The 12644-nt window shown below is 39.4% G+C and overlaps 1 protein-coding gene and 1 pseudogene across 1 annotated transcript in view; both read left to right on the top strand.

Annotated features, from left to right (window-relative positions):
- Positions 1 to 815: 815 nt before the first annotated feature.
- LOC122892341 (cat eye syndrome critical region protein 2) overlaps positions 816 to 12644 on the top strand; it is a 64756-nt gene continuing 52927 nt past the window's right edge. Inside the window, exon 1 of the mRNA XM_044228668.1 lies at positions 816 to 906. The gene's annotated coding sequence lies outside the window, so the exon portion shown is untranslated. The remainder of the gene's footprint in view (positions 907 to 12644) is intronic.
- On the top strand, positions 6273 to 6655 carry LOC122892344 (annotated as a pseudogene).

Here is a 12644-nt window from a genome sequence, read left to right on the forward strand (position 1 = left end):
AAAATACTGGTTTAGAATGGGAGATTGAAAAAAGAAATAGGATTTCCTAAAATTTCCCACTGTCGCTTTTTGTCCCAGTAGCTCCTTCTCAACTTGGCTTTTTTCAGAATACGTGCTAAATACGAGCTAAGTCTTTGGCATTGTCTGCTTGAATCCCAAGGAAAGCAAATACATCTCACCTAGGATTAAACCATTAACATAGACATTACCTCACTTCTCTCTAGATGATGTAAGATTAATCTCAGTTCTAGCAATCTCCTATCATTAGTCACTTAGGTGTAGCATCCTCAAAATAAGAATTGCTAGCTATTGCTCACTACCAGTGCTTTTTTCAATAAATAGAGTGGTTCTTTAAAGCAGTTGTGGGGGGTTTACCTGTTAAAACTGTAGAGGAATGAAGAATACTTTCTAATCAATCTTGTTATTTGCTACTTTATTCTCTTGCCATTAAAGTAGAAGGCATTATAACATATTTATATAAGTTAAGCTCTTTGATAATTATGTAGCTAGCAGTGACTTATAAAAAGAGATACATGTGTGTTTCTTCTGGTGTGCAGAAAAATGGAATAGAACAGTGGGGAAAACAACAAGAGTTTTTCTTAGAAAAACAAGAAGTTGAACCAGTTGCTCTTCTAGCAGTAACTGGGATTAGAAAGGCAGAGTTTATCCATTACAAGTTTGGCTACCCTGATCACGTGGTGGCTCGGAGAGTGATGTTGATGGTGTGGGTGATAGGAAGCTGGGAAAGGTGGATTTTAAGAAATCTGTGCTTGATCTCAGTCTCTCTCTCTCTCTTCTTCCTGCTCTGTAGGAGTTAGAAGCAGCTCTTCACAGAGATGATGTAGAGTTTATCAGTGACCTGATTGCCTGCCTGCTTCAGGGCTGCTATCAACGAAGGGATATCACGTGAGTAATCCTGATTTTACTACGCATTTCATGTAGCAAGAACTAATTAACCAGGTGCACTGAGTTTTTTCCTGTCTCCTGTAACAAACCATCACTGATCATTTGCCAATGGTATTTACATATGGATTCCCCAGCTCTGTGTTTGGCTTATTCTGGAGTTCAGTTTTAATTTTATTATAATCCCTGAGTCTATTTCACGCTGACAAATCTATATCCCTTACTCCTGGAGCCGCCAGTTAACATTATCCAGTGTAGAATTTCTTCTCAGTATATACCTTTCTTGCTGCTTTTTACAGAAATTACAGCCTCTTGCAGTATTGGTAAAATGTTGCCTAACAAATTATAGCTAGATTTTACTGCATTTCTACCACTTGGGTATCTTCTATTGTTCACATAACCAGTAGCATAATTTTTAATATGCAGCTTCTAGGCTCACTCACACCGCAACTGCCAGCTAAACAGTTCTCTGGTACATTCAACATGTATAGACATTTGGAGCACAATTTTATCTGTGTAGACAAATAAAGGATCTTCCTGATAGGGCCTCATTCCTTGTTTTGACCCTAACTTGATAATACATTTTCTTTGCTACTACATTTCTATGCAGGACGGAACTATATAGAGCCAGCTCTTAAAAAAGCTGAGACAAATGGTTTTCCAGTTTTCAGCCCTCCAGTGCCGAGCAGGGCAGGGGTTTGGGGTATGAAGTTTATTTTTCATACAGTTAAAGATGCTATCCCAAATACTTCTGCTCTGTTAAATCTACTCTTAGTATCTGTTAGGGCTGGGAAGCTATGCCCAATAGAAATGTGCAATAAACTCGCCGTTAGAAGATGAGTAAGAGATTGATGAGACACCATTTTCTTTGGGGTAAAAGTTTGAATCCCTTAGGGAAGAGGTATTGTTCCTGGACTCACTTTGTTAATATAATGACTTTTTATCCGAGGATACCGAGATGGTTATGCTAGACAAAGAATAGACGAAAGGTGGAAAATCCATCTATTGTTTTACTGCTTGAGCATGATAATTAAGTTCTTCCATTCTTTTATTGGGATATGGTTTTTAAGCACAGTTGTAGTCACACTGTGATACAAACTTACATTTTCATATCTTGCATTATTTTTCTTAAACCATCTTTCCTTTAAATGTAATTGTCAAAGAATCCAATTTGGTAGCTGGACATTTGTGTCTAGCTTTTAACTGTTGTAAACAGGCTATAATGCATTTCCTTAGACATAATGATTTGTACACCTAGTGAATAATCTCCTTAGTTTAAATTTCTGGAATGGTGATCACTTAGAAGAAATGTCCATTTAAGATTTTTAAAATAAATTTACCAGGCTGCCTACCACAGAGGTTGCTTCATTTGAGCACTGAGTCTTCACAGCATGAGGGTATCTTCCTGAACTTCCAGACATTGCCCACTATCTGCTGGGTAGCAGGTACTGGTGGAACAGTCAGACACTCTCAAGACCTTCATGGCATTTACAGGAAGGACCACTAAGAATTATATATCTCATCACTTTAATATGATATTACTTACCACTTACTGTGATAAGTGTTCTAAAGTAAGAATATAGAGTGTCAACAGAGCATATAACCTTAGATGAGAAAATGTGAACTGAGCATTCATATTTGGGCTTCCTTGGGCCAGTGCTTATATTTTATAAAGCACAATAAATAAGTAAATGAATGAATGAATGAATATATAAGGGAAACCACCAAAGACTTTCAGGTATAAGAAGTGATAACCTTAGAGCTGAGCCTAGAGTAGAAGGTCCCATGTTGTTCAGAAACATGATCTGTCTGAGTGGCTTAGTCTTGGTCCCTCAAGGTTAGATTTTGATTTGTTGCCAACACCTAAAATGAGATTTCACACTTCAAATCCCAATTTATAGCTTTTAGAAAATATCCACTGGTGTGCTACTACCCACGAAGACAACCATCGGCTGGAGGGCATGTAGGGTCTGGTCTCCCTCAGTACTTAGCATTCCTGATTACTCTCCCTTGCAAAGACTGATTGTCACTCATCATCGTTATGTTCACATAGCCTACCTTCCTTGTCTTTTTTTTTAAACCTGTCTCTGGCACACATTTCAGTTCAAGGAATTCAGTAAACACAGTAGGACTTGGGAGCCTAATAAGGTTTGTAGGCTGAGGTAAGAATTGGGGGATATCAACATAAAAGCCAGGAGAGGAGGGGAGTCCTCAGATTGTATATTAAGTAAGCATCCTGGGCAAGAGGGATAGTAGGAAGACAAACCAGGGGCTAATAAATTAATCAGGGGAGAAAGGAGAGGTATAGACAGAGTGAAGGACTATTATGATGGTGCAAGTAACGGGACATGGTGTCTCTAATCTTGACCAGTCTGAAGGTATAAAGTTGTTTTAACTTGCAGTTTCATTGATCGTTCTTCACATGTTCAATATCTTAGGTTTAGGGGCACCTGGGTGGCTCAGTGGGTTAAGCCGCTGCCTTCAGCTCAGGTCATGATCTCAGGGTCCTGGGATCGAGTCCCGCATCGGGCTCTCTGCTCAGCAGGGAGCCTGCTTCCTCCTTTCTCTCTCTGCCTGCCTCTCTGCCTACTTGTGATTTCTCTCTGTCAAATAAATAAATAAAATCTTAAAAAAAAAATATCTTGGGTTTATTGGGCACATTGGTAATCTTTGTATAAGTGACCTTCTTGTTAATATGCTTGGATCATTTTACTGGTATGTTGAAGATCAGGGAAAAGAAATGTCCATTTAAAATTTGTAAGGCTGACTTCCTCCAGGTTCTTTTTCACTCTTACACAGGAGTGCTCCTTTACCTTTGTCAGCACTGAACATTGCCTATAACGTGCCAGCCCCTGGGTGTTGGTAGGATAAAACAGTCACTTGTCTTTTGTGGATCTACAGTCTTCAGTGTGTGTCAGTGGAGATAGAGGGGACAGTCTGTGGTCGAAGATTTAAATAGCTAAAGTTGTATCATTTATGGAATAAATCTTCCCATTCCTGTTTGCATGTGATATATCTTTATGCTCTTTTCCTAATTTTTTACTTATGCTGGAAACTACTTGGTTCGGATTGTACCTGTCAGTCTCTTTTGGCTCTGATACCACACTATGTCTCCATAATGATCTCAGGGTCTTGGGATCAAGCCCCATGAGCCCCATATCGGACTCTCTGCTCAGCGGGGAGCCTGCTCCTGCCCTCCCCCCACACCCCACCGCCTGCCTCTCTGCCTACTTGTGATCTCCATCTGTAAATTTATTTTATTTTATTTTATTTTTTTAAAGAATCTGGCTTCAGTGGGGTACCTGGGGTACCTGGGTGGCTCAGTTGGTTAAGTGTGGCTCAGTTGGTTAAGTGTGGGCCTTCAGCTCAGGTCATGATCCTGGGGTCCTGGGATCGAGTTCTGCATCAGACTCCTTGCTCAGACTGCTTCTCCCTCTGCCTGCTGCTGCCCTCTGCTTGTGCACCCCCCCAACCCCAGACAAATAATAAGTAAAACCTTTAATGAAAAAGAATCTGGCTACAGCTTAGCTGGGTGCGTCTAACAGTTTTACTTAGAGACTGCAATCAGGGTACCCAGGACCTTGACTAAGGACTACAGTCCTCTCAAGGCTTGACTGGGGCAAGTATCCATTCATTTGTTTTCTGTTGATGCATAACAAATTTCTCCAAACTTAGTAGCTTAAAAAATCCATTTATTATCTCACAGCTTTATGGTCAGGAGTGTACATGTGGCTCATCTGGATCCTCTGCTCAGTTTCTTGCAGGTCTGTAATCAGGCTGTCGTCTAGGCTGTGTTCTAATCTGGAGGCTTAACTGGGGAGCAGCCCAAATTCATTCAGGTTGATAGCAGAGTCATCTCTATGTGGTTGTAGGACTGAGGTCCTAATTTTCTTTCTGGCTGTTGACTGGGAGCTGCTCTCTTCTCCTCCAGGTCACCCACAGTTCCTTTGCCAGCCACATGGCCTCTTATTGCTTAGCTGTTTGTGTCTTCAAGGCCGGCAGGAAAATAGCTCTTGTCTGCCAGGATAGGATCTTATATGATATAATCATGGGAATGAGATCCTTTGCCATATTCTGTTGATTAAAAGCAAGGTATAGACCATCTGTCATACTTAAAGGAGGGGATTGTACAATGGTATGAATACCAGGAGGCAGAAAACATGTTGGGCTTTCTAAAGACTGCCTGCTATACATGCTTTTATTGTATTGACTGTGTCTACCAGAACAGAACTAAAGAATAATGGTAAGATTTATGCTTGTATTTATTAACATTTCCTTAATTATTAATATTTCATAAATTGTATGGGTATTTTTGATAGATTTTTTTCTTGTGGACCAGAAGAATTAATTCATTTTTGGATAATCATAATTTGGTTTTAATAGATCCTATAAGTATATGTGTGTATTTGAATGATATATATTTGAATTATATAAAAATATAATAATAGTCATATATTATGAATGAGAGGTTTTGATTTTCCCCATTGTAAATGGGGGTAAATGGCTGTAACCAACTTGTTCCCTATTTAATTTTACCTCTCTCATATTTTCCATTCGTTTCAACCATAAATTACAGAAAAAGTATGTACTTTGATCATGTTTCCTATAAAAGTAATTAGTATGAATAGAATGCATATTCTGCAGAATATTTTTAAAATAGATGCCAACTTTTCCCATCATTCATTATATTTTGACTTGTGTTCATTTCATTTTATTTTCATTGTGAGGTAAAGAAGAGATGGTATGAGGTCATCTCCTAGATTAATAAGGTGCGATTTTATAGGGAAGGAAACGTACCAATTTACTTACCAGGTCATGTAGCTAGTTAGAAGGTGAAAAATTCCCACATGAGCAAGTTTGTTTGTTTGTTTGTTTGTTTGTTTATGAGCAAGATTAAGTACAAAGAATCGAAGAAGCAGGAGATTGAGTATTAGAATCTGAATTTTAGGCCTGTAACCCAGACCCTTTTGTGTTTTTTCTTCTTAATATAAAATTACGGAATTTTCACAGTATAAAAAGGATTTTTTCAATAATCAAGTGTTAGTGAGGATGTAGGGGAAAAGAACCTTCATGCACTGCTGGTGGGAATGAGGACTGATGCAGCCTCTCTGGAAAACAGTATGGAGGTTCCTCAAAAAATTAGATTAGAACTATCCTGTGATGTAATAATCACACTAGTGGGTATTTACCCAAAGAATACAAAAACACTAGTGGGAAAGGATATATACACTACAATAGCCAAATGTCAGAAGCAGCCCAAGTGTTCATCAATTGGTGAATGGATAAAGGAGATGTGTATATACCTGCAATAGAATATTACTCAGCCTTTAAAAAGGAATGAAACCCCTTCACTTTCCGCCATCTTCCTATGCCACCATAATGGTGCGCATGAATGTCCTGGCAGATGCTCTTAAGAGCCTTAACAATGCTGAAAAGAGTCCATGCTCCAAAGTCATCATCCAGTTTCTCACGATGATGATGAAGCATGTTATGTTGGTGAATTTGAAATCATTGATGATCACGGAGCTGGGGAAATTGTTGTGAACTTCACAGGCAGGTTAAACACGTGTGGAGTGATCAGCCCCAGATTTAATGTACAGCTGCAAGCCCTAGAAAAACAGCAGAATAACCTTCCCCCACCCCTCCACCCCAGTTTGGTTTCACAGTACTGACAACCTCAGCTGCCATCATGGACCATGCAGAAGCAAGATGAAAACACACAAGAGGGAAAATCCTGGTGTTCTTTTTCTAGGGATGTAATAACAAATGTGCAAGTAAAATGCCTCAGTGGGGGGAGAAAAGAATGAAGTCTTGCCATTTGCAATGACATGGCTGAATCCAGAGTATAATGTTAAGTAAGTCCGTCAGAGAAAGACAGATACCATTTGATCTCACTTATCTGTGGAATTTAAGCAACAAAATAAACAAACAGAAAATTTAGGAACAAATCAAGAAGCACACTTAACTATAGAGAACAAACTGATGGTTTCTAGAGCCGGGAGGTAGGTTAGGAGTGGGTGAAATAGGTAAAGGGTGTTGGGAGTACATTTATATTGATGAGTCCTCAGTCATGTATAGAATTGTTGAATTTCTATATTGTACATGTGAAACTATTATACTGTATGTTAACTATATTGGAATTAAAATTAAAAACTTAATAAAGTTTCAAAAATACAGATTGTGGGTTTTTTAAAATGATAAAATACGGTATAGATTGGTCATCCCCATCCCCTTCTGAGAGATGGCATACAGGCTGAGCTGTACCGACTAGGTCTTATTTTCCACATAAGTATACCTAGAGGTAAAAATAGCATGTATGTATTTCAGAAGTATTTTTCTCATCAAAGTTGTGTTGGCTCAGCAGTCACATGCAAATGTCCAGTTTCCTTCTGTCATCTGTTCCTTCTGCGTCCTGTCCACAATTTCGACCTTTGTAGACTGCACAGAGGCCGGTATTTGGGACAAGTGCAAGCATTGCATGCTTCCCTTCCACAGTGCTGAATTACAGCAGCTTTTATAAATACATCTTCTCCTTATCACAACATTGTGTCGGTTACTCCTACCTAATTTATTTTGAAGTGAGGGATTAATTTTTTTTAAGATTTTCTTTTTTTTTAAAAGATTTTATTTATTTATTTGACAGACAGAGATCACAAGTAGGCAGAGAGGCAGTCAGAGAGAGAGGAGGAAGCAGGCTCCCTGCCGAGCATAGAGCTCGATGTGGGGCTCGATCTCAGGACCCTGGGATCATGACCTGAGCCGAAGGCAGAGGCTTTAACCCACTGAGTCACCCAGGCGCCCCAAAAACTTTAATATTTTTATAGTAGCAGCATGTCCTTCTGCTCAGGACATGATCCCAGGGTCTGGAATGGAGCTCTGCATCAGGCTCTCTGCTCAATAAGGAGTCTGCCTCTTCCCTTCCCTCTGCTCTTCCCACCTGTTTATGCTCTTTCTTTCTCTCTCTATCAAATAAATAAATTTTAAGAAAGCTTGTTATTATTGGAATACAATAGACACACAGAAAATTTTATGTTCTTTACTTATACAGCTCACTGAATAGTCCCCTTCTGAACACATCTGTATAATGAGCACCCAGACAAGAAAGACCACTATAATGGATTTTACTTTTTCCATTGAAAGGAATTGTCCAAGGTGGTAGTCATTTTGTCCCACAAGTGGTGTCCACTTGGAGCTAAAGTGGATGCATGCTTTCTGAATCATCTCATCCTATAAAAAGAGAGAAATTTGGACCAATGAATGCTTGCCTTTTCTGGTTCTGAGATTTACCTATTGTAGAGAGCTAAGACAGTTATTTCTCTCAGGATGATAAAAGTACCCACTAAAGTTATCATGAAGAGTAAATGAAATAATCTATGAGAAGCCTTAAAATAGTCTGGAGCCACTAATAAATATCAATTTATTATATCAGTGTATGTAAAAACATTCTCATAGTTTCTGAATATGCTGGGTGGAAGGTAGACTTTGATTCAAGCAGCTTTCCATCTCTTACCTACTTTGGTCTGCACATTTTGAAACTGGGGTCAGCAAACTTTTTTTATAAAAGCGTAGAGAATAAGTATTTTAGGCTTTGTGTAAATGATATGATCTGTTAGAACTACTCCATCATCTTAGTGCAAAAGCAGTAAATACTTCGATGGCTGATCATGGCTGTGGATTATTTTTTTAGAACTTTATGTACATTGAAATTTGTATTTAATAACATTTTCACATGTAATAAAATAGTGTTGTTCGGACCCCCCCCCCAGTCATTTAAAGAAAAAAGAAATTTTTTTACATTTTTAGTTTACAGGCTATTTAAAAAAACAACAACAAAAAAGGCATTCAGGGCCACAATTCAGTTTGCCAGACCCTGTTTTTAGAATACTTTTTTAAAAAGAGTACTATTCTAGTTTGCAGTAACTCAGTCTAACCTTTAAATGGCACATAAAACCCCATTTTTTCTTTTTCAAAAGATTTTAGTTATTTATTTGACAGAGAGTGTACTAGCCCAGGGAGTGGCAGGCAGAAGGAGAGGGAGAAGCAAGCTCCCTGCTGAACAGGGAGCCCAATGTGGGGCTGGATCCCAGGATCCTGAGATCAAGACCAGAGCCAAAGGCAGACGCTTAACCAACTGAGCCAACCAGGCCCACCGCAAACCACCCCCCTCCCACTTTGTTCTTAATTTTGCTCTCCAAACTGAGGTTTTTGTCCCCTTATATATAGGAAAGAATATTTGTCTGCTTATCCTTACTATCCTAGGCACTGCTGTAAATGTTTTTCAGTAACTCTTATTTAATCCTTATAATGTCTAATATAAATTCCTTTCTCATCCATCTAATAAGGATGAGCAATTTGAGGCACAGAGAGGTTAAATAACTTGTCTAAGGTTACACAGATGGTAATTGATATAGCACAGATTTGTCCCTAGCAGTGTAATCCTAGATCTCCAGCTCTTACCCACAGCCCTATGCTATAAATGATTTAAAAGAAAAATGTTGAAGAAAGAGGTTTTCATCTAAAATAAGGAGTTTTAACTATTTTTTTTTTTTTTTTAGATTTTATTTATTTATTTGACAGACGGAGATCACAAGCAGGCAGAGAGGCAGGCAGAGAGAGAGGAGGAAGCAGGCTCCCTGCTGAGCAGAGAGCCCGATGCGGGGCTCGATCCCAGGACTCTGAGATCATGACCTGAGCTGAAGGCAGTGGCTTAACCTGCTGAGCCACCCAGGCGCCCCAGGAGTTTTAACTATTTTTGAGCTGTATGCTTCTTTGGCATTCCTGACTTCATCTGAGACTATGACTTGAAACTACAAAATACATAGGATTACAGCTTGACCAATTATACTGAAATATGATTAGTAAATTTTTAATAAAACAAATTTTTGATACAGTAATGTGTTTTTTATTAATTCATTAACATGCTTTAGCAACAGACTTTATTTCTTAACGGTATCTTAATCTTGGGGTGCCTGAGAGGCTCAGTGAGTTAAGTCTCTGCCTTCGGCTCAGGTCATGGTCATGGTCTCAGGATCCTGGGATCGAGCCCCACATCCTGCTTCCCCCTCTCTCTCTGCCTGCCTGTCTACCTACTTGTGATCTCTCTCTCTCTCTCTCTCTGTCAAATAAATAAACAAAATCCTTTAAAAAAAAATAAAAAGAGTATCTTAATCTTTTAAGTATTCATGATTCTAAATGGTTATCTTGAGATATTTATGGTACCTGTCATGTGATGTGAAAATATTTTCTTTTCACACACACACACAAAAATACATATGCTACTGTTTTCCCCCTACCTTCATAATTGAACAGAATTTAAAAGTTTCAGGTAGAGGCTAGTTAAAAGTTAATATTTTCTCAGCCAGGGGCGCCTGGCTGGCTCAGTGGGTTAATTAAGCCTCTGCCTTCGGCTCAGGTCATGATCTCAGGGTCCTGGGATCGAGCCCCGCATCGGGCTCTCCGCTCAGCGGAGAGCCCGCTTCCTCCTCTCTCTCTCTCTCTCTCTACCTGCCTCTCTGCCTGCTTGTGATTTCTGTCTGTCAAATAAATAAATAAAAATCTTTAAAAAAAAAAAAAAAAGTATTTTCTCAGCCAGGTTCACAACCACCTGACTTTTATCTGTGGGCTCAAATCTCAAACTAATCTGCAATGCAGAATCAATGTCTTTGAAGTAAAAGGAACTTTATCGTTTGTATAATTTGTTTTTTTTTAACTTGCAAGGAAACTTAAGCAGCAAAACTGTATCTAAGTCATGGGAGCCTCTTTTCCACACATGTCCCATTGTATGCTGTTGTGATATTTTCTCTCACATATGTCTAAACAGTCTCCGGGTAGCACAGTGGGATTCAGTGCAAATCTTTGGTTTGGCTTCGTATTATTTATATTGTTTAGGAATGTGTTCTGGCCTGGGAGATGTTTAGAATAAAATAGCAGTTCAGGTTTTTCAGTTATTTGTTCGTTTTATTACCAAGGAAGAGTGGTCATGTCACCCTTCCTCATCTGCAGAGGATATGTTCCAAGACCCCCCAGTGGATGCCTGAAACTGTTGATAGTATTGAACCTTTTGAACCATGTATATGACAGTTTAATTTATAAATTAGACACAGTAAAAACTGAAATTTAAATAAATACTTAAATAAGCACAGTTAAAGACTGAACCCAGTAACAATAAAATAGAGCAGTTGTAACAGTCTGCTGTGATTAAAGTTAACAGGCATATGCACACACAACACGATGCAGAATGTCTCACTGTACCGTATGCACCTCTCTTAGGATGATGTGAGATGATGAGATTCCTACATGAGGAAATGAGGTGAGTGATGTAGCACTGGGCTACTGTTGTTAAGTCAGAAGGGGGCTTCTGCTCAGACCTGTGCTAACTGAAACTGTGGGATGTGAAACCACAAATAAGGACAGGACTGCTGCATCTGAGTGGGGGCTAAGTGTAGCAGTTGGGCTCTGGGGAGGGTCCCCAGAAATCTGTGGGATCCTCTGTGCCTTTGTGTGATCCCTTCCCCTTAAGTGTGGGTAGGATCTGCTCCTAACCAGTAGAATTTCGGAACACTAATGGGGTATCACTCCCTTGATTCTTTTATACTGTATAGGACTCCGTCTCATTTTCAGATGCTGTAGAATTGCTTTGATGAAGTAAGCAACCATGTTGTGAAAGCTCCCTTGGCCGGGGACTGCAGTGGCCTCTAGGAGCTAAGGGTCAGCCATATCACAGCTATCTACATAACCATGGATAAGTCAGGCCAGAAAAAATTGTTGAGCAGATAAAGCAATTCACAGAAGCATATGGACCAGTGATATGTTTCTATAAATGTAAAACAAGGAAATTAAATGAGGATAAATATATGTGGGAAATTTATAAAGAAAATCAAGGGGAGGGTTCCCGGGTGGCTCAGTGGGTTAAGGAGCCAACTCTTGGTTTTGGCTCAGCCCATGATCTCAGGGTCCTGAGATCCAGCCCTGTGTCAAGCTCTTTGCTCAAAAGGGAGTCTGCTTCTCCCTCTCACTGTGCCCCTCCTTACCCCAACTTGTGCTAGCACGTTCTCTCTCATTTAAAAAAAGAAAGAAAGAAAGAAAGAAAGAAAATCAAGGCACTGATTACCACAGTTCAAGAAAGCGATTCTACCTGGTAGGAAGGGAGACTACTATAGTTAGGGATAAGTGTAAATGATAACATCTAAGGTAGTGATTCTCAAACCTTAGGGAATATCAGAATCAACCAGACGGCTTGTTTAAAGACAGATTGTTGGTCCTACTGCTGTGTAATTCTATCTAATTCCATAGGTTGAGATGGGGCTGAGAATTTGTATTCTTTATAGGTTCTAGATGATGCTGATATACTGGTCCAGTACCATCCTTAAAGTTCCACTAACCTAGGGAATGACTAATTTTCTGTTTTTTAAGCTTGATGGCAGACACGTGGGTTCTTGTTTATTTTGTTTTGTCTTTGCTGATTTACCCCACTCAGTATATAAACTTAAAAGGAGAGTAATAGGGACGCCTGAGCGGCTCAGTGGGTTAAAGCCTCTGCCTTCAACTCAGGTCATGATCCCAGGGCCCCACATCGATCCCCCCACATTGGCATCTCTGCTCAGCAGGGAGCCTGCTTCCTCTTCTCTTTGTCACTGTCTCTCTGCCTGCTTGTGATCTCTGTATGTCAAATAAATAAATGAAATCTTTAAAAAAAAAATAGGAGAGTAACAGACTTTGTGTTGGTAACATACTTTTTATTG

This window comes from Neovison vison, chromosome 12 (assembly GCF_020171115.1).
Source record: "Neovison vison isolate M4711 chromosome 12, ASM_NN_V1, whole genome shotgun sequence".
Classification (NCBI taxonomy): Eukaryota; Metazoa; Chordata; class Mammalia; order Carnivora; family Mustelidae; genus Neogale; species Neogale vison.